We start from the raw sequence: 23550 nt of genomic DNA, 5'->3' as shown, positions 1-23550 counted from the left end.
CAGACATTTGCGAGAAAGTGCTGACCAAATTTAGATCACCTGAAGAGATTAAAGGGGACTTTAACAACTATATTTTGTAATGGGTCATCATGTAGCAGCTTTTTTTTTTCACCCCAGACAGCTCTAACTGCTCTGTCTATAATTCAAGCGTATTTCACGTCTTCTCACCGAGCCAGAATTCATCCTCCAGGTTGCCAAAGCCGATCTTGTAGTCACTCCACTTCCTGGAGAAATCAGTCAAACCATTCTGACGTCGCTGGAACACCTAAAAACACAATAAGCAGATGTACACCTGCCACACAACACTCTATGCCAATTAAATATAATGCATTAGGGCAATATGGAGCACATGAATGGCAATATATCCCAACAGTGTCAGTTTATTTTTGTCAGATGATGACATCTGCAAAGACTGTGTCCAAGGCCGTCGCAAGCACAGGGTTCGATGCCCTGTGCGAAGTTGATGTGCGAGGCCCTCTGCAATTGTGTGTGTAATGTGTGTGTGGGGGGGGGGGGGGGGTGCTTTAGTAACGAACGCAACTTTAACATGCATCTGATTGATTGTGATGCCATGCTTACGAATCACAGTCACGCACATGCTCATAAGAATTGTAAGATCTACATAATAATAATAATAATAATAATAATAATATTAATAATAATAACAATAATAAAGCAATTAAATAATTAAAGGATTAAAAAGAGATTTAAGAGAATAAAAGTAAATAAGATGCTAAAATAATTTCTAGGTTTGTAGTTACATATGAAGTAGTAATCAATTTACACTATTTGAAAATAATATTTTATTTTAAAATGTGCATATTCACTCTTATTCGTACGTCTAATAGTCGAAAACACAAATGTCTCGTCACGTTCATTTATGATTTACATGAATCATGATTGCATATTTTTCATTTAAAAAATGTGAAAATTTCATAAAAAGTTTTGCATCACTAGATAGTCTATTACTGTTGGTTGCTGGGACATTTCTATCGTAAAACAATTTTCTAATACAGTACTTTACATCTTTCCACAAACTCTCATTGCATTGTGACACTGACAGTAAGTGCCGCTTTCTTTGATTTGATTGGCCATCTCGATCATTTTGACATTGACGAGTGCTGTTGGACCACTGAGGCAGACCAGCCTTAAAGTTTAACTTTTCAAATTGTTTGTTATCCTAACCACAAACAGCTTTACTATTTCTTATAACCAGTGTCTTATACTGTCTATGAGGTATGAATATTTTAGTTTTTCGAAGGACAAAATGGGGGGAAAAAACAGTAATAAAAAAGTGAGACATAAACAACATAAAATGCAGGCCAGGAGTGAGAGGCCCTCTAGAGGTGCGAGACCCTGTGCGGTCGCACACTTGGCACAGCCCTTGCGACGGGTCTGGATGTGTCGACGGTCCCATGAACAGTAAGAGCCTGTTGAAGAGACCAGAATGGGCAATCGCCAGAATACGTTGTGTTTTAAATACTGGTCTCTGGACTTGTTGATGCAGGCAGGGTCCAAAAATGTACACTTGTTAGGTGCCAAGGTGATTATAGCTTTTTGCCAGTTGGCTGCTAACTTTATTAGGAAGACAGTATTACATATTTTAAGTTGAATAGTAAAATCAATAGTCTGACTTTTGCTGATGTAATTACTTACAGTGGGTATAGATAAGAATCACCCCTCCCCCCTTTAAAATAATCACATTTTGTTGCAGCCTGAAATGAAGACGGACACAGTTTTTGTTTTATCCAGCTGTATTTACTCAGTGCAACTTATAATACCAAGTGAAAGATTCTTTTCTATACCCACTGTATGTCTACTAAAGAATCTCTATCCATTTTTCTTCAGTGGAAACATTTATGCTTTCAGTGAGTTGCTGAGATTTACTTATCTTGTTTGTGACAAAAAAAATATTATCTTGTTTTTGCTAAAAATGTCTAATTAATATAAAATAAATTTAGATAAATAATAAATAAATAATATATTTAACTTTTGGATGGATTGTAGATGCCCTGGTGTTGACATCAAGTCCTCAGCTACCTTAAAATTTGGTTGGTTAACCTGAATCACCAGAAAAAGCATGGCTGATCATCTAGCTTGTGAAACAGCATTGGTTTTTTATGCCAGCACTGAAAATGAACACTGGTCTTTTTCAGCAAGGGTCAGTCCTATAATGTGGCATTGTGGGATTTTGTGTAAATCATATATTGTGCCAGATGTACAGTACAATACATACAGACTCAGATGTAATAGTCAGATCTCTCACTCACTATCCAGCCGCCTCCGTCGGTGGTCATGTCGCAGTAAACCTGCACACCTTGGCTGAAGTCTCTGTTGATGTAGATGGTGTAAATTCCACTCAGCGTCTCTCCATTCAGGAGGTGCTGCGCACAATTCTGTGGCATGGGAAACAATCGGTTTCCTGAGGAGGGAAAGGGTTGAGAAACAACTAAAACAACCGAGCAAAAGAAAGCGAGGGGCCACTGGGAGGTTAATGAGTGGTGATTTGCATCGCTGCCATGACAATGGAGTGTGAACTTGTTTGATGTTATAAAATGCTATCTTTGGAAGTTGGGTGCTTGTAAAATTACAGAAATACAAGGCAATAAATGAGGGATGCACACAGATGCCTTGAAGGTGTCCGCTTCCTTATTTTGTACTTGTTAACGCTGACAGGGGGATAGTGTGAATTTGTACCTAATGAGGTGAGTGAACCCGATCTGAAAGTCTACAGGAGATGTGGAAGATTTGCACCTGTTGTGAAAGTTGTAGAAACAATGGCGCTGGTCTCTAATCCTCTTGCGGCTTGCAATCTCACTGTATATTCAGTGGTCTCCGCCAGCCCCTCGAGACGGATCCATGTGTCTTCGGCATCTAAGATCAGCTCCTAAAACACAAACAAACACAGTCTACTGATCCGCAGGCACGCAGAGGCATTAGTACATTACCTCTGTACAAACACCCATAGACCCAAAACTAAACAAAGAACTGCTCAGCGGCAGAGCGGGTTTGTGGAAAACATACCAAGAGACAGTACAAAGAACAGCTGCTCTTTGCATTGTGGGTAGGAAAGATGTTCCTCAAAAACAAACAGAACAGATCACAATCACTTTAGGGAACTGTCTGACAAATTGTTGTGATCCCAAGCTGCTTAGTGTTGGGTGCTTTTCATACAATGCTGCCTTTCCTCCCTGTGTTTTTCTACACTATGATTGGCAGCTCTAAAGCTAAAAAATGATAGGGGAGGAAGAGACTTATCAGGGCCCTGGTGCTGCTGGGGAGATATGTCATTTTTATTTTGGTCTTCAGCTCATGACAGTTCACTTCCCCTCTTTTGTTTCTATAAAAAAATAAAATAAAATCACTTTTATCAAACAAATCTGCCATTCATTTTTGTGCGCTTTTCAGACTTTTACTCTGAGGATTCACCAGGGACCTGAAATGGACGATGGGCACACGTGACCCAGCCTTGAGGTTGTATGAAATATGAAACATTTGATTCAATATTCATCCTTTCCAGGAAAAGTCACACATTTTAAAGCAGTGTGTAATGTGAATTATGCAGCACAGTAGTGTTTTTAATGAAGTCGCATCAAGGTTGCTCTGTATGCAGAGGATATTGAGCAGGTAATTGTAATAGGGAAGTGCTGTCTGTAGCACAGTGGCACCCATTTTTATGTTCTCATCTTGATTCTTTTAACAATCCTGAATCTGAAAAACGGGTCGAAGCAACACATAGTGCATGCAGAAACTGTATTATTATTTTCGGCATTCTAAGTCTTTGAAAAATTCCCAAATTACCTGTTATTATCAAAACTCTCAACATTAGATGCCAACCTGGCTCTAATGGAAAGAGAAAGCTTTTATGTCTAAGATGCATCAGCGGGGTTTTTATATCATCTGTGCACCACTGACACCCAACTGGAAAGAATACAAACACTAACAGTGGGCTACTAGGTCAGAGTGGTCTGTGTTGCACTGATTGTGTGTCTCTGTGTATAACAACATAAATCTAAAGATTATAATCCATAACCTTTTGTATTTCCAATATTTCCCAGTCAGGCTGGTTAAATAACGATGTCCAAAACAGATTATAGGACAGTAATCATGCATTACAAGTAATGCAATTATTTGAAATAGATACTGTATCTACTGTATCATTTCAGAGAAATTTTTTCAGGGAAGTCTTTAATAGCAATATTGTGTCTGGAATGACTTTGTTAAATGATTTCATTAATATTAATGAGCGACATCAAAGAATTTAATTAAATTGAGCTATTCCAATAGGAAGATCTCACAGCTCCCTTAGATGGTTGATCTCTGGGGGAAAATGGTTTATGTTAGATCTTAAAGTTATTATAAGTACATCAAGCAGTTTAAATTCTGAATTGCAATGTGCATAGAAATGTTGAACAATTATCAAGTTTAAAAATATCAAAACAACAATAAAAATGTTTACACAGAAAGCATGTCTATTTATTTATAACACTTCCAGCTGTATTCCTTGATCAAGGTAAAAATCCATATTATGCTTGCCTTTCGACTGCCATCCGCTGCTTTTGTAGGTCAGCATGTAGTTATCGATGTTCCGCGAGGGGCGGGCTGCCAGGATATGAGGGCACTTCGATGGTTAATCTCACTAGCTGTCAGGTTCTGGGGCGCATCCAGTGGCTGTTTAAACAAAGATTAAAGAGACTAAAGTCCCATTACCAGGTTTTCAAGCAACATTACACTACACTCTAACTTTCTTAAATGACTGTAAATAAGTCTACTGGATACATAGATTCAAACACTATTAACATATGGTTTACAGTAAAGTTTTTTTTGGTCAGATAATAATATTTACTTGTTTACATTTGTTTATTGAGTGTATATTTTGTTTATAGTTTTTTTTTTTGTGTGTGTGTTTTTCTTGGTAACTGACAATAATATATAATAAAATATGACATAAATTTAAAACATTAATTTTCTATGTTGAATTTATGGTACAATATTTAAGCTTACTTGAAAAACGTTTCTGCCACGTGTATACATTATGCTCACCAAAGCTGCATTTATTTTATCAAAACAGTAAAAACAGTAATACTGTAAATAAACAGTTTACAAGAACTGCTTGCTATTTTATTATTTTAAAATGTAATAGATAAATAGAAATCCTTTGTAACATTATACAAGTTTTTTGTTGCTTTTGATGTATTTAACTGTGTCCTTGCTGAATGAAAGTATTAATTTCTTTCTATAAATAAATAATACTTTGGAAGTGCTCAATGTTTGTTTTGCTTTATTTGTTGATTTGTTTTGTTTAAGTATTTAGTCACAATGGAATTTATGGCTGAGGCTCAAAAACAACCAAGCTTTCACAGTCTTATAACCAGCAAAATGCTACTGAGATGAATGGGAATGCTAACAGATTATAGCTATTCATAATCTACAGGTATTTCAGACCAGCTTGGTTTACACCGACAAGCTACATTAACAGAGCATGCTTATACTGACCATCCACCACCTGACATTCAGCTTTATTTTTCTTTATCTGATGCTATTGTCTGTGTTTAGTGTGTATGTTTGGAGCTGTGTCATCACACCCGCTGGAGGCATGTTAACTGGTCGCTAGCCTGAGGACAAAATAAATCACATGGTTGCGTGTAGTGTATGTTTCAAGCACAGTGACAGATCCACTTCAGAGAGAAGACAATTAGTGTGTGTTCACTGGCGTCCTGTCTCTCAACGTGATCTCTTATCAGTCAACATGCCACTCTTCCCTCCAGCAGAGTGTCAGCACACAACCTCAACACACACACACGTTTCCTTTTCATACTACGAATGCTGATGCTTCTTTTCCATGTCTTCAAAAGACATCATCAGCTTGTCTATGTGCAAAAAAAAAAAAAAAAAAAAACAACATTCTAGATGTATTATTGTTTTTTTTTTCTTCAGTGTGTAAAAAAAAAAAAACACATACAGATCTCCTTCTGAGATCCTGATATGAACTGATCTGATTCTGGTTTTACATATACATACACACACACACACACACACACACACACACACACACACACACACACACACACACACACACACACATATATATATATATGTCAGCAATTTTTATTAAAAATTAAATTCTGGATTTTCTGTTCACATGCACAATAAAGTAAAGGTAAAAAAAAGAAAATAATAATAAAGACATTTATAATTGTGCAAAATTTTACAAAAGTTTTCTATTTAAAATAAACCCTTTTACCTAAATAACTTTCTAATCAGCAAAATACTGAGAAATGTATTATGCAGCAAAACTGTTTTCAATACTGATAATAAGGAAAAGATTCTTGAGCATATTAGAATGATTTGCAAAGTGACAAATTCCAGTGACACTGAAGAATGCTGTAATGGGTGATGAAAATAAAAAGGAATAAATTACATTAAAAAATATATTAAAATAAAAACATTTTAAATGCAAGAATATTTAACCATATTACCCTTTTACTATATTTTTGATCAGATAAATGCATCTTTAGCAAGCATAAGAGACTTTTACCAACCCAAACAGTTGAATGGTATATATATATATATATATATATATATATATATATATATATATATATATATATATATATATATATATATATATATATATATAATATATATATAAAACATTCAAAATGTTTTTAACAGACTCAACTGACTGAGCAGCCAAACTAACCAAATGCACCTATCGAGAATGACATGCAACCGTTGGAGAAATGTAGAGATGCTCATGTGCATATCTGAGAAACACATTTATATTCCTGTCCTTACCTAATCTCTTTAACGATGAAGTTAGAACTGTAATCTAAATCAAAATGACATACAGCACTAATCCTGAAATCGGCATGAAATTTGTTAGTTGTTGTAATCTTAATTATCCCCTTAAGCTTCCATAAGCCTTCTCATAAATGGCAAAATGATGCATCTATGACACTTCACCTCCCTCAGGGTGGGAGCTGGCAGATTCTTAAACACCGCAGGATGGTAATTTCAGGGAAGTTTTTTCAGGCATTGCAGGCAATGAAACATTTTTATCAGAGCATGGCAGGATCTAAATCCACTGTTATTAGAGCAGAACTGTTTTGGAATTAAATTGTTATTAAGAAGCTGACAAAAAAAAGTTTGAAGGCAAATGAACACAACAAACCTCATCAAGCGATTATGTGTCAAGATTCTGCACGTCACTGAGCTGACACTGAGGTTGCAAAGCCAATGGCCTGTGACACTTCTATGTGCAAATTAATTTCCTCTAAACAATCCAAACTAATGAAGTATTCTGGGAGGGCCATTTGATTAAAGTTGAGGTCTAATGCATCTGAAAGCGGTCTGCCACTCTGCCTCCCCATTAATAGATGAGTTGAAAGTTTCAGTGCAGAATAAAGCATGAAACCGCAGCTTGTTCTAGTTCAGTCTTCTGTGTGGGAAAGACAGTTCGCCTCTCTCTGCGGACAGCCTCACGGTGAGGAAAGATGGGTAGTGATGCTGCTCTCTTCTCTGTTCTCACATGGGAATTGGAGCATTGCTGACTTCAGGATTTTATTACACAAACTACAAAAATAAAGTCACGGCCTTGTTTCTGGCTTCACATCTGAATCTCACCTCTGCTAAACTAGAAGATGATGATAGTACAATTAGAGAAGTGCTTTCTCTTCCAGCTGTCTATTGGATATTTAAGCTTGAGTGCTGTTTTACAGAATGTCTTCACGGCTGCAGGTAATGCGTAACTATAGGTTAAATATCACCACTCTTGGAACGCTGGTTGTTCAATCAAATTTAAATACTGCAACCGTGTGTAATAACTTTTAGATAATACTGCAATGAAATCAGCAACTTTGCCACAGTGTTTCTCAATCCTGTTCACTTCAGCACATTTTGGGTGTCTGATTCAGCTCATCAGCTCATTAGTACAAAGTGCCATGACCTGGAGACATTGTGAGGGTGCATCAGGTTAGTGAAACACCTAAAATGTAGGCCATCAGCAGCAGGTTTGAGAAACACGGCACTAAAGTGTAAAATACTATGATTTGATAATTATAAAAACATCACTCCTTCCCATTATTTCAAATTATATTTAAGCTTTTGGGTTCATTGACAGTGATGTACAGTAAATAAATATCCCACTATATTAGTGCTACGGTTAATCTGTTCCTTGAACGGTTTTGGCTACTAAACTAGTAGTAAACTTGTTACCTCTCCCAGTCTATGTATAGCACTTTCAGCTGCGTTACCATTTAGGGTACGATTTTTTAAAATGTATGTTTTTCCTTTATGCTCACCATAGCTGCATTTATTTGATATATTTTAAAATATAATTTATTAATGTGATGCCAAACCTGCATTTTCAGCAGCCATTACTTCAGTCTTCAGTGTCACATGATCCTTCAAAAATCATTCTTGAAGAACATGCTGATTTGGTACTCAATAAGAGGGAAGTCGTGGCCTAATGGTCAGAGAGTTTAACTCCTAACCCTAAGGTTGTGGGTTCGAGTCTCGAGCCGGCAATACCCTGACTAAGGTGCCCTTGAGTAAGGCACCGAAGCCCCAACTGCTCCCTGGGCGCCGCAGCATAAATGGCTGCCCACTGCTCCAGGTGTGTGTTCACGGTGTGTGTGTGTTCACTGCTGTGTGTGTGCACGTTGGATGGGTTAAATGCAAAAGCACCAATTCTGAGTATAGGTCACCATACTTGGCTGCATATCATGTCACTTCACTTCAAATAAACATTCCTTATTATTATCAATGTTTAAAACATTACTGCATGGTATCTTTGGTATCTATTCTTTTTTTTTCAGGAATCTTTGATGAACAACATTTGTTTTAAAAATAGAAATAATTTGTGACATTATAAATGTATTTAGTGTTTCTTTTGATCGATTTTAATATGTCCTTGATGGATAAAAGTATGATAAAAACATAAAAAAAAAAAGTTTGTATATACACAATAAAAACATAGTGAGAAGTCATTCATAATAAAAATACAACAAAAACAGCATAAAAACTACACTCCAACCTTTTAAAACTTTCTTGACTTGAACCCCAGTGCTATATTTAACCATTATCTGATGTATAGTGTTTGAATGTCTCAGGTTTGGTTTAGTCACATGGCTAATGCAGTGATAAAAGAAGATACTCATTCTCTTTTGTTTGAACTCTGTTCTTGGATCCTCCTTTACTTCTTTACCTGAACTCTTACCTTCCTCAGCAACTAGGGTAAAGGCCATTAAGCCTGTTTTGAGATAACAAGGGGAGTATAACTGGAAATAGGGGGTCTTGACCTCCTTGAGCCCCCCTGTAATTAGAACACAGAGAACAGAGATGGAGCACTTACGTGTGACAAAGTTGGGTGATGACGGTGCCACTGGTGAGAGGACCTTTAGTGGCATAAAGAGCCACTGAGTAGGTGGTGCTGGGGATGAGTTGACCCAGCTGGTACTCCTTAGGCTTGTTACCCTCCACTAAGAAGGTGTCTGCCATAACTGGAAAGATAACATCCATTAGTGCAAAAGCAAGTGAAGAACTGCCAGTGTGCATGAAAATATTTACAACCCTATTCATTTTAAAATTGCATTTCAATAATTAGGAGAAAAGTGCATTAGAAATGAAAAGCAAATATTACCTAAATTGAAATTTAAATAATAACAAACATTACACATAGGTAGAGACATAACAAGTGTTGGAAGGTAACGCATTACAAGTAATGCGAGTTACGTAATCAGATTACTATTTTTCAAGTAACTACTAAAGTAACGCATTACTTTTTTATTTAGAAGAAAATATCTGAGTTACTCTTCCAAAAAATAAAAATACACCCTCCTTAAAAAAAACCTAAAACCTAAAAATCCCCTAAAACCAAAATTAACCTCCTCCCAATAGAAACCATAGTTCCCTTAAAGCTAAACTGACCTGTTTCCCTTACATCCTATTACTGTGAACAGCATCGGACCACCAAAATAAACAGCCATTACCAATAATGACAACTTTGGTTTCTAAAGTCATGTTCACGCCAAAGATGACAATGATAACTCTAACTATAAAGTTTTAATTATCATTCAAATTATGTGAGATTGGGGATGTCCACACTACAACAATAAAACTTTCAGAACATTTTTTCCCCAGCTGATGAACAACACATCCATCCTTCTTTAAAGCAGCAGAAAACTTAACTATGCATATGGTTATAATAAACAGACCATTATTGTCTGTTGGGCGTGGATGCTGATAGTTATTGTTACAGTCATATTTATACTTATTGTTCTTTGTGTGAATGACCTGTAAATGTACTCTTTTGATGCTCTCAGAACAATTCCCAAATGCATGTTTATCCTCACTGTAGTAACAATTCTGCGTTGTATTTTTATTTGTTTATGTATTTATTTCTACCTTGCACAGACTTGCTAATGATATGTAAGATCATTATTGGCATCTACATAATTTGGCTAGCATTTACCAAGTTACAGATGCATTCACTGCAAAAGTTTGACTGGATGTGTATCTTTCATGTCAAAAAATAAATTACATGAAAAAGCATTCTCTTCACCCTTTTAAAAAGCCGATAAGCCAATTCATTTTGCTATCCCAACTATGCAAGATAATATGGTTAATTGTATTTTATTATTGCCATTTAGTGAGACCCATTTGCATATCTGCATTGCTTTTTCCCTGCTGCACACAGGCCTGAAATATTTGTCCAATAAAAAAAAAATAATAATAAAATAAAATAAAAGAAGAAGAAACTACATTTCATTTGGTATTTATGGCTACTGCATTTGTTAAAGAAAAATTATGCTGATAAAGTTCTTTCCCTTCATCAGGTTTTCACATACCTTGGTTACGGGTGAGAGTGACCACGTAGTTATCAACACTGGAAACAGGGGGGTTCCAACGTAGCAGAGACCACCTGAGGTGTAACATTCAGTGCAGTGAGGTCCATAGGCATGTCCATAGCTGTGTGGAACAGAGGATTATGTGCAAATTACAGAAAGACAATCTGAGATAAGCTCAGCCAAGGTAATTGGCAGCAGTCTCATCTTCACCTTTTTTTTTCCCTGTGCAAACGATATTCACCGGCAATTTAAAAATTAGAACACCTCAGCAGCTTGGAACTAATTTGTTGTGTGATGATCTGGCTGGTGAAAGATCACAATTTCCTTAAATTAGCCGACATCGAGGGGGAAAATTAGACAGTCAAATGTCTGCAGAGCTCATTCTCAACAGCATTTCTATGCAAGTGAGTAATAGAAAGTGTTGTTCTCCATAATCCTCTATCCATGCTGTGACTTTCACAGATGGCCTACCTTGTTTCAGACAGGAAAAAATCTCACTCTCCTCTTTGCACTATAAAGTATGTCCTCTTAGATGAGGTCAGTGGACTGTAATCACATATTACCATCTTCCCATTCTGTTCCACGCACATTTTTGTTCTCTCTGGCAATAGCCATATCACTTCTACAGCTGTAGAGAGCTGACCCTCCCATTAGGCACCATTGACTTTGTTCCAAGAAATTCTAGGCCCTCTCACTACCTTCCAGAAAAGCTGATCTCCTCTGCCTGACAGCAGTTCAGAGACAAAATCCCCCAAATCTCCATCGCACCTTCCCCTCTTTATTCTTTACTAAGTCTTGACATGCCCTACGCTGACAGACTAGGAGGAGAATATCAGTTTTCCCTTATGTGCAGTGAACTTGATGATCCTCAGCAGGTCGTTAGGCAGAGCTGTGAACCAGAACACAGCGTTAAACCAGATCCATCATGTTTTATCCACCCTATTGTCACCCTTTACATAACAGCTGAAATAAGCCACGTTTTCGATTTCCTATTAATAATAAGCTGTTTCAAAAAGATGCATATTAAAAGAGCCGCTTGTCACTTTGCATTGTTACAGCATTGGCAAGATTGCTGTCAACACGGTCAGCTTGAGATTGTTTGCTTGCCATATTTTTATTAGCTTTGAACAAAACTGTCAGGCTTTAAGCTGCGATGGGGAGTGTAGCTCTGTTTTGATGTATAGGAAAACACTTCCTACCTGGTTATTAAGTGAGTCAGCAGTGTTTAAGCAAAGGCCAGCATCTGTTTGTTTTATTGTACTACAGTACATCAAAAGATATGACTAATTAGTTCACTTCCTAGGCTCGAGAAAGACTAATTAATTAATTTTAGTGATACAATGCACAGCCTGGAACAAAGTCTGTTCTCGTCAGTGTTGTGGACTTGTTTTTTCCGTGTTTTACCCCTGTCCTTATTCCTGAGTTTCCTTTTATGGTCATTTTCCTGTTCTTTTTGAGTTGACTGATTATTCTATGCAGCTGTTTTGTTTATTATCCCATGTATATCAGTTCCTGTGTGTGCCTTCAATTCTTGTCCGGTCAACTTTGTTACTAGTTGTTTGATTTTGCTCCTGAGTTGTATGGTACCCTGCATTTTCAGTATTAAACTCTATTCAAGTGAAGTTTGAGACTCCTGCGTTCTCCCTTGCCACAACGAACCATGACAGTTCTATTCTGAAGATAAGCTTTTAACATTAAAGCAATACATTGAGAACAGGTTCACTTGGCTTTAGTAATATTGGGTCTCATTCACTAACTGCATATGTGCTTATTTTTGTGTTTTTTTTTTTATATTAAATATTGTTTTATTAGTATTTTATGTATTTTATCAGTTTATTTTTAATAATAGTTATTAAAAATAACTAACATGGCATTGATAATTACTAATATTCAACTAATTCTATATGTAGATATATAAACCCAGTAGTTTTAATATAGTTTTAATGAATTTGAGGGTACTCTAGTGTTAATATATATATATATATATATATATATATATATATATATATACTCCACAATTATTGGAATATATACAGTGCCCTCCACAATTATTGGCTTCACCCCCTGTTTAAGATGTGGTCGTGGGACTTCTATAATAATTCTCCTTTTTTTTAAACAAACACTAGAACCCAAATGCAAAAAAAAGAGAAAAAATCCAACCTTTTATTTAAGTACATTACTTTGGTGTTAAAAAAAAATAACACATTTAGAAAAAAAAAAAAAAACTTGAAATCATGCGTCCCACAATTATTGGCACCCCCTAACAATTCCGCTGAAAAAAGTTAATTGATTTTTTTTTTAAATATTTTTCTGTAGTTGCTAAAGTTGGTCAGCGTATCTAGGAACTTTTAATTAGTAAATTTCATGACCTGGGGTATAAATATGACGTGACACAGAGGCTAATTCTCTTACCCCATTTGTCAACATGGCAAAGACAAGAGAACACTCCATTTCAAGTGAGGCAGATGTGTGTCGACCTTCATAAGTCAGGCAATGGCTACAAGAAAATAGACACTCACCTAACTTGCCCGTTATCTACAGTCAGACGAATCATTAAAGAAGTTTAAAACCAACTGGAAACAGTGACAAACAAGGCTGGAAGACGTCCCAAGTTTATCTTGCCACAACGCACAGTGAGGAGAATGGTAAGAGAAGTAAAAAAAAGTCCTAAGCTCACTGTCACAGAATTGCATCAAAAAGTGGCATCTAGGGGTCACAAAGTCTCCAAAACACCCATCAGACGCTCTCTACATGCCAACAAGCTGTTTGGGAGGCATGCAAGGAAAAAGCCTTTTCTCACTAACACTCACAAACGTAAACATCTGGCAGTTTGCTAAGCGGCACACTGGGACTTCAACTGGGATCGTGGCTTTGGGTCAGATGAGACTAAGATTGAGCTTTTTGGCAACAAACACTCTCTAAGTGGGTCTGGCGTAAAAACAAAAGATGAGTATGCCGAAAAAGCAACCTCATGCCCACCGTGAAGTATGGTGGAGGATCTGTGATGCTGTGGGCCTGTTCTCTTCCAAAGGCCCTGGGAACCTTGTTAGGGTGCATGGCATTATGAAACGCTTTGAACTACCAGGAGATTTTAAATAAAAACCTGATGGCCTCTGCCAGAAAGCTGAAGATGGGTCGTCATTGGGTCTTTCAGCAGGATAATGATCCAAAAACATGTGGCAAAATCTACACAAAATGGTTCAGCAGTCACAAACTCAAAGGTCCTCCCATGGCCATCTCAGTCCCCAGACCTCAACCCAATCGAAAAAACTTGTGGGGCGAGCTAAAGAGGAGAGTGCATAAGAGAGGACCCAGGACATTGGATGATCTAGAAAGAGTGTGCAAAGAAGAATGGTCAAAGATCCCTCTCTCTGTGTTCTCCAATCTTGTGAAATGTTATATGAGGAGATTAAGTGCTGTCTTGTTGCACAAAAGGGGTTGTACAAAGTATTAACATCAGGGGTGCCAATAATTGTGCGACACATGATTTCAATTTTTTTTTTTTTTTTTTCTAAATGTGTGATTGTTTTTTTTACCACCAAACTAAGTTGTACTTAAATAAGGGCGAGGTTGGATTTTTCTCTTTTTTTTTGCATTTGGGTTCCTATGTTGTTTAAAAAAAAAGGAGAATTTTTAGAAGCCCATGACCACATCTTGAACAGGGGTGCCAATAATTGTGGAGGGCACTGTATATATATATATATATATATATATATTACACTAGAGTACACTAAAATTCATTAAAACTTGTACACTACTTAGATTAAACCTCATTAGAATAATAAACAGCATTAATCATCAGGGTAGAGACTTTATGCACAACATTTTTGTGCATCTGATGGACATTTTCTGTGAGCACCTTGTCTGTGATGTAAGTATGAACTCTTGTCCACAATTAGTGAATGAGACACAATCCATAGTACTAGCTGCCTGTAGCCGCCATGTGGTGCTCTTCAAATAAGATGGCAGGTGAGCATCTCTGCCTGATCACTGATTCCATTAGTAAAATTTCATTTCACTTCTGCGTAGATTGCTGGCAGCCCTCCCAGAGGACGGGCGGAACGCACAGGGTGAGAGATGGTACTCATCACATGGTAAAGATGTGCATCATTCCTTAGACTGTCATCCATATTTCTATCAAATCAAAGTTCTGTGACGCGAAAGAGGCTATGAGAGCACATCCTTCATGAAATACTAAAAGACATTCCTAGGGTAAAATCAGAATACCAGTCTGCAGAATGTACAGTAGTATATGATTAGTATGTCTCCTAGTAATTGACATTGAGAACCAGACATACCTGTGAAGGACAGTAGTGGTGATGACCTTGCTCTCTTGGCTTCCCCTCACTGACAGCGTTCAGCTTTGATTTCATACTCTGTTGCTGGATGGAGGCTAGTTAAGGTGTAGTTGGTGACATCATTGTCAAACATCACACATTGTCCATCCTACCTGTTAGATTACATGACAAATGACAACATAGTAATGCTGACTTTTTTATTATTTGTTCAGTTTAGATATGATTTAAATATAAGGCAGAGAAAGTACCTTTTGGTGATTGGTAAGACATTTTGTAGTAATCAAAGGGTGCGTATGGTTGAATCCATGAAATGGTTTACAGAGTCTTCTGTGACATACAGCATAGTCCTATCTCGGGGAGGGTCCCATTCCTGTAGTTTTTGGGGAAAAAAGTATCTCAGTTTCCACCAAATATTAAGCAACACAATTATGTTTCCTGAGCACCAACATTAACATATTACCCATGATTTCTGAGAGATCATGTGAACACTGAAGACTGGGAGTAATGGCTGCTGAAAATTAAGCCATTTCCCATCACAACATACATTTCATTTACAATACATAAATTGGAAGCTATTTCAATTTTGTCAACAATATTTACACAATCAATATTACCATATTTTTGAACTCAACAAGTTGTAGGCGGCTTTGCGTAAGCCACAGCAGGAGTACCTACTGTAAAACATAATAATCTAATCTTAAACAACAACTTTTTTGAATGGTAGTGAAGGACTGACTATTCAATAAGATTTCACACAACTGTTGTAGAATTGTCAACTATTCACAGTTAGACAGTGATTACTTATTACTGAAGTCAAAAATATCCAATAACAGGAGGCTGCTGAGATAAAAAAATGTTTAGTATTCAAGTATAGTTCACAATGTCGGCACCCATAAGGCCCCCCAAATATATTGTTAATATTGATTAAAAATATTATATTAATATATCTACATTACACTAATACATTGATTATTATTTATTATTATTATGTGGGGTATTAGGGGGTTCGTACATATTATTATTATTATTATCTATTATAATATTCTCTATTGCAATGTTATTTCCTATTTGTGTTTTGTCAACAGGTCCCGGAGAGGAAGGACTATGAGTATGCTTGGACACAGCAAGGACACACTTGACAAGGAACATTTGGCATTGTTATTGTCCGCCTGCTGTCCCAGCAGGGACTCACTTTCCAATGATGATTTGTTTATCTGTACCAATAGCTCTAAGGGTTACACTGCCATTGAAAACAGTTATAAAGAGACTAAAACAGTGGTTCTGGAGCGTTCTGACAACTGAAAAGGAAAATAAAATAGTACTGATTTACTCTTGCCATTATTGACCGTGGCCCAGTCCCTTAAAAACGAGGTGAAAAAGCCTGCACCACCTCCCCATCTATTCCATTAGAGACTAATGCAATTCGAGTTCATAAATATAAGGGTGGCAATTCATAAACACCGGTTGTCAACCTCATTTAAATGCTTTCAGGGTAAAATATTCCTCCGATAATGATGTTTGTGATTTATTCCTGTATGCATATCTTAATTTATTTTCCACTCAGCAGAGCAGATCGTAAATATATTTTCAGACTTGTATAAAGGGCACCCAGAACATCTTTTCAGCCCGTTCCACTGCATTTATTCTGTGTGTGAGTATTCGTTAGTATGATAGTGTGTGACACTTGTGTTTTTTTTTTTTCACTTATAGTAATGTAACAGTAGCGTTAATGTGTGACATATGGTTTTCTAACTAAAGCGCAGAACACAGCCCAAAATGGACTTAATAACAACACTTTCTAGGCTAACAAGCTTTATTCAAACAGTTAGACTTACAACAGGTGCAAGTACTACTTCATGCGCACAATCATGTAATTACAATAACTATAAGTAATTAAAGCACAGTAAAAATTTAAAGCATTTTTATTTAACTAATCAGCTGCTGTGCAGGTGGCCTGCGTGCTAGAGTTACCACAAAAAATAGTTTCTATTTTTAGAAATGCTCCGAGAGACAATATCTGCTTTGGCACTGGCAAAATATCAGTTCACTGACAGAAACAAGACTGAACAGAAGGATAACTAGCTCTTGCCACCTTCACATTCAGAAGAGAGGTAATTAGGGGAGGAATTACGCATTTGATTGAATTAATTAAGACAGAACAAAAGGGCTTAAAAATCTGTTGTGCAGCTGCTGTGAAACGGAATCCGATAATGAAGAAAATCCAGCAGGTAAAGATGAGATCCTGTTTTTGGTGCAACCCTCGACACTGGACAGAGTGACTAGTTAAATGATTAGACACAAATGCAAAAAAACCTTTAAGGAACAGTTCACCCAAAAAATGAAAAAATTCTGTCAATCAGTTCCTAATCACCCCCCCACTTCCTGTTAACGGTAACCATTGACTTTTTTTTGATAATACTATGGAAAGTCACAGTCAATGGCCACTGTAAAACTGTTTGGCTATCAACCATTTTTCAAAAATATTTGAGGGTGAGTGAATGTTTTCATTTTTTGAATAAACGGTCCTTTTTTAAAGTTTATCCTAGGTAAAATGCACGTTAACTTTGTGTTATGATTTCCTTAATCGCTTCACATTAACGATGTCACGACCGACGAGACTAAAAGCCAATGCTCTCAAATAGAATTAACCATTCAGACGCTCTAATTTAGTGTAAAATGGTTCATTTTCGAACAGCCGGTAAAGATTGCATGCATATTTCAGCACTTCAGTGTGAAGTATAATTTTTATTTTCAGTGAAGATTGTTATTCCTCATGGAATTTCTATACATTTGCATATTCATTAAGCCTCTCATTTCTTTCAAGCCATCAAATTTTATTCACATCAAACAATATGTTTTCTCAAATGGTGGACTTAAAGGTGTCATGTGTAAAAATTGAGGTAAAAATATCCAAAAAATGTGAGCTACAAACCATCAAAAGAATGAGAAGAAATAAGGGCGATGATGTCATTAAAAAAATGGCAAAGTTATAGAGTGCTTCAGAGATATCAACCTGTAATTAAAGCTGCAAGCAGCAGATGGAACGGCCCTCGCACCCGGGCTCAACCACCACCGTGTGGCTTTTGTAAAACAGCGAACGGCCGAAATAATGCGTTTACTGTGGTAAATATAAGGAGAAATATGTCAAAGAGAAGTCTTTATATGTGCCAAGAATCATTCCCTGCTGCCAGCTGTGGCGCGCTACAGACTATAACTGGATTTTTGGCATGTACATTTCTTCAGTCCTTTCCAAATATTTGAAGTTGGGTGGCGAGATTGGACATTGCATGGTTTAAGTGTGTGTAAAACAAGGCCATAGTTCCTGTTGCCATCAAAGCAGGTGTCGCTAATGATTATAGGGACATATTGACCTTCAGATGTGTTTCAAGGCCAGACTCGTTTCGAACATGTGAAGTTTGGGGAAGATCGGACATCTATGCCTGAGTACAATACAATAACTTCATTCCATGGCGAGACATAGGCAAACTTTGTCATGTGCACGCATGGCCACACCTTTAATGAAACTCAACGATGTCTCACGCAATTAAAGTGGTATAGCGCAAAGGGCCTTTAGATTTAGATTTGGACCAAAAAAAAAATTAGTAAAATGTAACATAACTAGCAATTTCTAGGCGAGGTAGAGTTTAGTGTATTGTTACGGCGTAAATTCAGGTCACTTCCGTTGCCATCAGGTGGCGCTATAGCGATATCTGAAATATTGCCGAGGTAATATATTCAGGTCAGGAGTCTTCTCAAACATGTGAAGTGTGGGTCAAAGATTGGACAGTTGTATGTATGAGTTGTATAGCAACTTCCTTTCTCATGGCGAAACATCGAAATTTGTAAGGCCGCCACAGACACGAGGCCCTTAAAACGAAACCTCAAAGATCTTCGCAATTTAACATCGCAAAGGCCTTTAGATTATACTGCGACAATAGTCTGGTGTTGATCTGAAATAAATCATCTCTAGGAGGCCGTTCGTTAAAGTACAACCCCTGGAAAATGTCAAAAACGACACAAATTTTTGCAGAGAAAATTCAAAATACTGACTTCCTGTCTGGATTCGAATTTCGTACCAAGAGACTTTTTTGTAGGTATTGGGGTGTTACATGTGTGTACCAATTTTTTGTACATGTGCGTGGAAACGTAAGCTCGAGGCGCACTCCGTTGAAAATTGTATAGCTGGCGGCTAACACTCGATATGCATGAATTGCCACACACCTCCATGGAATATTGGCCTTCGAGATGGGTATTCAGTGCCATGACAACTTATCGAACATGTTAAGAGTTGGGGGCAAGATAGTCGGAGACATTTATGACTGAGTTCACACTAACTTTTATGGATTCCCAATGGCCGAGACATCGACGGTTTTGGTGCGTCCACCGCCTCAATGCCCTGGACCACGCCCTTAACTAACCCGAAAACTCAAGATCTTCACAATTTACATCGCCGCAGGCCCATATAGATAGAGTGACTGAAAAAAAAAGAATTATTGTCACATAAAAATTTCTTGGGGTACGTTGTGTTACAGACGTTTTAAAATTTTGTCTACATTTCCTGTGCCTACGTAGTGGCGCTAGACTATAACTGAATATGGGGCATCATTAGTCAATCTGTTCAGGTCGGTCAGGAGTCTTATACAAACTGTGCAAGTGTTGGTGGCAGACTGGGACATTGTATGTCCTGAGGTTATAGCAACTTCATTTTTTCATTGGCCGAGCCATATCATCGCAATTCGTCCAGGCCGCCGACGGACCAGACAGAGTCACCACCGCAAAACCCGTCCAAGATCTTCGCAATTTAAACATCGGCAAAGTCCTTTAGATTAGGGCATACCACAATTTTGGTGTTGAGCTGAAGAAATCTTAGGAGGCGTTCGTTAAAATACAAGGCCATGCAAATGACAAAATTATTGCAAATTGGGCCACCTAAAATTAAAAATACACCCCCAGCCACGTCCTGTTGGGTTTCGGTATTGCTCACAGAGTCTTTGTGTAGAGTACTGAGGCTTTTACATATGTGTGCCAATTTTCGTGCATGTACGTGAAACACAGCTCTCGAGGCTGTGTGCTTTTTTACGAGGTGGCGCTGTGCGACCATTTGCACACACCCTATTCGAAACCTTCTATACATCCGTAATATTTAACCAGGTCTGCGCTGATTGTGCAACGTTTCAGGACTTTTCGAGATGTTTAGGCACTCAAAAATGCGGATGATCATTTTGGGAGAAGAAGAAAGAAGAAGAAGAAGAAGAAGAAGAAGAGATAATAAAATAATACATAATAATAAACAAAGCAGATCAAGAAGGAGTCCTCACACACCATCGGGTGCTCGGGCCCATTAAGGAGCCTTAGATTAATCAGCCATATGGAATGTGGAGTATGACTTGATTTTTTTGCCAGACATTACACATGGCTCCTTTAAGGAAAGAACAGTGTGAATGCTGAATCCATGAATGGCACAAATGTAGTTCAATATCTCGGCAGGTCTCTTTTATTGCTTGGAGAAAAGTTACTTTGTCATAAGGCTGCAGTTGAACTCTTTTCATATCTTGAAAGAGATTAACTCAACAACTGGATTCAGAAATGGAGAATATATAGGCCACCATCAAGATGTCTCTATAGAAATATCAAAGTCATGATAGTGGGAAGGAGCAATGTCAGAATTGCACTGTCCTGTGCATACAAAACCGGCAGGGATTAATTGATGCTATTTGAACAGATGTCATGCATATAGCATTACTTTAGTTTCTATGTGAACTGTTTGAACGCAAACTGAAATAAACATGAAAATGAAATGCAATTTGCATGAGATCAAGAAATATGTACAGTCTGTTTTAGGAAACGTGTTAGTTGTTTTGAGTGCACTGGCATTAGTGATTTGGGGGGGGGATATGTAAAAAATTAACCCTGAGAAACCCGTTTTCAAATAGTAAATAAGCACACACTTAACAACCCAGAAATTAAGTGTCCTTGACAATCATTTTCATTAGTACTAATACCTGTTTGTGACTGAGACCAATAACTGGCTTTGAGGTCACATTGCCATGCATGGAATCCCATGGAACAGGTGTGTACGCCTAGGAGGCAGGGAGACCAGTGAGGGTGAGTCTGGTTTGGACCCGTCTAAGAGCAATCTCAGACTCATTCAGTGGAGGTCCCTGAGCATTGTAGTTCAAGATACATGCGTCAGCAGGCGGTGCCGGTGCACCATCCCAGCACAGTCAGTGAATCAGAAGTGGACATCAGAGAAGAAGAGCTGTGTGAGAGGCGGACCTTCAATTGAAGTGGTAAGCAGCTATATTATAGAAATTTTGGCTCCTGTGAATTCAGATCTCTTAGTTGATTGGCACTATCTTCACAGGAGGAAGAAAGAGCGTATGCAAATGAAGAATAATATAGAGATAGTGGGATGAAGTTTGCAGAAGATATACAGCCAGTCAGTTAGATTTCAAGCAAATGATAGAAACATGAATATACAGAAAGTGGAAAATGATGATGTAATCTGATAAAAATCTTATTACTAGTAGATATAAATGTGTTGGATGTACCCTACCAAAACAAGTAAGTTAGAACAATAAATGTTATTTAAGCTTAATGAAGATAAAAATCTGAAAGAGTTATTATTAATTGGCGAGCGGGCCGTGGTGAATTATTAGAAAAATATGCACACCAGCGAGATTGGTGATCGCGTATGAGCACAGCGCAGCATCTCGAAATGTGGTGCTCAAGTCCATGATGCAAACAGCCAAATACATTTACTACTTCGTTTTACGCATGAAAAAAGATAATATACTATATACTGTATATATAATGCTATAATAGAGATATAAATGGGCTGATGTGTCATTACAAAAGCAAGCAACTGAATGATAAAGGCAAAATATGTATGTAAAAGTGCTATAAGGATTAAAACTATATTCTGATGGCTGTATAAGAAAAAAAATGTTGGTGAGTACCTGAAGTAAAGGACAGATGATGGACAGCTGAGTTTTTAAAGAAAATAATAATATTAAAAGTGGCTAAATATGACTCTCTCTAAAAAAAAAAAAGCTGCAGGAACCATTGTATATTCTTTGCCGCATTGAATTAAAGTCTTACATCCACACCATTCTAAATCCTCAGCCTATAGGAGATTAATGATATTTCTGGCCAAAACTGACATGACATGTCACTAAGCGGAGATAGAGGCAATACTTTGGATGCCTCAACAGTGATTCCCATGCTTGATTTCCCAAAGATCAAATTACCTGAAGGCATCAATAGTGGCTGCAGTGCTCTTCTGCCTGCCTCTCTGGCGCTGCAACTGTAATGGTGTACTCAGTGCCTGGCTCTGGGCCTGTATCAGTGTGGTGGTGGAAGGTGACATCCTTGGGGCACCGTCAGCTCAGTTGTCCTCTCCAGTGGAGAGTGTAAGTTACCCTATAGTGATCAATAGGCCCTGCACTGTCCCCCCACAACAGGGGTGATGGTGTTGTTGTCTGTAGGAGGCTGTGACAGTCAAATCAAAGAGGGCATCAGAGGCCCTAAAGATCAGAGTATATTGCTGCTGTTTCAAGGTTTTGTAATGGGACTAGTAGGGTGTTTGGTTCAGTTAACCTTCAGCATATTTTTTATTCCATCACAAACATCATATATCAGTTCTAGCTGGCAAAGCTCTGGAGTTGTACAAGTCAGTAGCAGAATATCAAACTCAATGGAATAGAAAATAAATTTATTATACTGTAATCTGGCAGCAACAGGCCTATAATCTTATCCCATTACCACGTTCTGTCAGCATTCGCCGTAGCTGGGGTGCTTTGGTTAGCACCTAGAACTGCTGAAGTCCTATGCCATACTCTGTGCCAGAGAGTGAAATCAAAAGAAACGTGAAAGTTAAATGATTAAAAAGATGGGTTGTGATTTAAAATTGAGAAATGCGTTTTATGCACATAAGGCAATATATTTTGCTGTCACTCTACATAAGTATGCATTTTTGGTATTGTTAAATATAGATGTGTGGGCCCTCACAATTAGTTCATAATGAGATGAAAAAACAATAATAAGCGACTGAGTCCAATCATTTTCCCCCCCCCCTTGGATTGGGACTTTGCACTGTCTTAGAGATGAGAAACAAAGGAATTTATTTTCAATACTTATTATCAGACCATGTTACTTATTTCATAAAGCTAAAAGCGTTAAGAACGAAAGAAGTCTGGTATGTATGGAAATGTTTGAAAGAGTTATTCTAGACAGTGAGCCTAGACTGGGGGTTCGGGAGGGTCTTTAAAGTTGGCCATAAGTCAAAACTGTCTGTATAAGTGCATATTTAAACTTTATGTACAAATTCCTAAGAATACCAAAAAAGATTACAGATACAAATCACAACCTTTGTTTTGGGAGAAAATAAATGCCTTTATAAT

At 37.5% G+C, this 23550-nt stretch overlaps 1 protein-coding gene and 1 pseudogene across 4 annotated transcripts in view; both read right to left on the bottom strand.

The window, feature by feature from the left end:
* astn1 (astrotactin 1) overlaps positions 1 to 23550 on the bottom strand; it is a 584917-nt gene that overhangs the window by 163560 nt on the left and 397807 nt on the right. The gene's annotated exons all lie outside the window — the stretch shown is intronic.
* LOC109073816 overlaps positions 1 to 23550 on the bottom strand; it is a 61135-nt pseudogene that overhangs the window by 8206 nt on the left and 29379 nt on the right.

The sequence above is a fragment of the Cyprinus carpio genome, chromosome A2, assembly GCF_018340385.1.
Source record: "Cyprinus carpio isolate SPL01 chromosome A2, ASM1834038v1, whole genome shotgun sequence".
Classification (NCBI taxonomy): Eukaryota; Metazoa; Chordata; class Actinopteri; order Cypriniformes; family Cyprinidae; genus Cyprinus; species Cyprinus carpio.
Note: the sequence above shows the minus strand (reverse complement) of the source record. Positions and strands in the feature narration are given on the sequence as shown.